At 31.3% G+C, this 2,467-nt stretch overlaps 1 long non-coding RNA gene across 1 annotated transcript in view; it reads right to left on the minus strand.

Moving 5' to 3' along the window:
* Positions 1-1,046: 1,046 nt before the first annotated feature.
* LOC108663976 overlaps positions 1,047-2,467 on the minus strand; it is a 1,824-nt gene continuing 403 nt past the window's right edge. Inside the window, exons 2-3 of the long non-coding RNA XR_001930049.1 lie at positions 1,964-2,046; positions 1,047-1,123 (exon numbers count right to left, since the gene is read on the minus strand). This is a non-coding gene — a long non-coding RNA (uncharacterized LOC108663976). The remainder of the gene's footprint in view (positions 1,124-1,963; positions 2,047-2,467) is intronic.

Consider the following 2,467-nt stretch of genomic DNA (forward strand, 5'->3'; position numbering starts at 1 on the left):
AATATTTAAAAAATTTTTTATCTTGTCTCATTGGTACGTGAAATACCTTATTATGCCTCACTTGACTTTCGAATCGCCTTTTATCTCACAAATTCTCCTCTGATAAAATTATTATTATTTTATTGTTATTTTTTCACTTGCGAAATATTTTATCCTAAACTACTCCTTTCGTCTTTTATCACTTTTAAACATTTTAATTGACCTCAATTTGCATTCGATCAACTTTATTTATCACTATATCAAAGTATGGGGTATTTCACATAGGCTATAAATATCTATCTTGAGGATGTTAAAGGAAGAAAAGAAGCAAAATTTGAAAGAATTTGAATAATCTTTAAAGAAGAAAAGAACGAAAAAAATAAGAGAAAACGTTATGGGTATAAAGTTCCCGTCTTTGAGTAAGAAAAAAGCCTAAATATCACATTTTTATTCTTCAACTGATCCTTCCTATGCTTAAACTTTATTTAATTATCCATATCTTTGTAAAAGCCTTTACCTTTCTTGTCATGACCCGGAACTCTCATCAAGCCCGTGACAACCGTCGCGACGTCCCGATAGTCATTCATTACCCGAAATGTCCATCTAAACCTCGCAAGCCTTAACATCAGTTTTCTCACTTCCCTCGTGAGTATTAGTTGCTAAGACCATGTTTTGAGAGATTATAAACTATTTCCAATTCAAAACAATAGAAAAATAAATTTTTCCTCACAAGGGCATTTTGGTCATTTTTTCTAAAAAATCTCGAAATCCATTAAAAATATAGTAAGCAAGTACAAAACAAATAATTCATAATCAAAAATGAGTTTTAAAGTCTAAAATCTTCATTTACAACGAAATTGTGATTATTTGATATAATAAGAAAATAAAAAAATATTAAGTAAAATATTTTATTTTCTTATTAAACAATATTTTTAGAGTTATACATAGATAATTTTGTAGCGTAAAAGCAAAGTAAATTCATACATACTGTAATACAGTAAACTAGAGTATTTAATTTAATTTACAATGACTAGTGGGCCCCTGAACAATCAAAAGTAAAGAGGATTGTGAACCTACAGTTTGAAGGAATGCAAATCCAACGGTAGTCCTCGATGAACTCAACTATCTATAGCCTAATCTGAACCTAAAATGGGTGGAAATGAGAGTGGTGAGATTTTATAATCCCAGTGAGTACAAAAACATCATCCGAAATATCTAAAGTCGAATAAAATGAGACAATTAAAATATTTCATCTCATTATGTATTTCATAACGTAAATATTCATTTCATTTAAATATTCAACATGACTTATGAGTATCTTAAAAGCTTGGCTCCTGCCAAAATCATTCTCGGGGATACCTAGGTCAAGGTATCTAACCGAGTCTCATAATGCTGTTAAAAAGTTCGTATACACGTAAACATATTTTTAGTTTAAAAAATACAGTCATTCCTTGGCGTTAGCGGAGTTCATCATCACGAAGTGCTTCAGCGTGACATGAACTCTGTCCATACCTCAGGAGATACCCTACGTGCCTCTCTGACCGAGGTACATATATATATCCAGATTTCGTGCCCCTCTAATAGGCTGGTCCACAAAATCCGTCTACTACAGCAAGCTAAACCCACCATACAATAAAATTTTGACAGCATGACAAGGCTAATATTTTACTACCCAGCCTGCAAGGGTAAAATAAAACAATTCATACAATTCATAAAACATAGCCCAGCTAGTCATGCCAACACAATAACAATATAACATAAGCCATCAATTTCCAATCATAAATTTACAACATACCGGTGGTCTCCAATTACTCTATTTTCAAAATCGTTATTTCGTTTCAAGACAATTTATAAAATCTTTTCATTTAAACACATTTTTGTTTGTAAAACCTAAAACTAGCCATTTAACTCATTTTCATAAAATTTCACCAAAATCGAGTTAAAATATACTTTAGATAATTAAAATGATGATAATGTTACTCACTATTTCGGGAGTCGAATTTCTAGAGTACTCTGACTACCGATCCTAGGGTACAATTTCCTTGCCTTTATCGGAGGTTTCACCACCTAGACATAGTATAAAATCGAGAAACTTACTGCATTGGTACTAAATCGAAAGTAAACTAATTTAGACTACTAATGCATGATATGGAATGCAAAAATGACCGAATAACTGTTTAAATACGGTATTCGACCTAATTCGCATATATTCTCGATGTAATTGGCTAAAACCTCCAATTTAACTCCAAATAGATTTTTTTCACTTTCTACACTCCAATTATACTTAAAATACCTCAATGACTGTGAATATAATTCAATTTATCAGTTCGAACCATAAATCGCATATGTCTATACATTAGGTAAAAATTCAGATTTTCATGCCAAAATTTTCCATTAAATTTCTAGCCTCACCAATCATTAAATACCACCAAAATATCATGAAATATCATCAATTTCAGCCTCAATATCCTCCCTAGAAAATTCGACC

The sequence above is a fragment of the Theobroma cacao genome, unplaced genomic scaffold, assembly GCF_000208745.1.
Source record: "Theobroma cacao cultivar B97-61/B2 unplaced genomic scaffold, Criollo_cocoa_genome_V2, whole genome shotgun sequence".
NCBI lineage: Eukaryota > Viridiplantae > Streptophyta > Magnoliopsida > Malvales > Malvaceae > Theobroma > Theobroma cacao.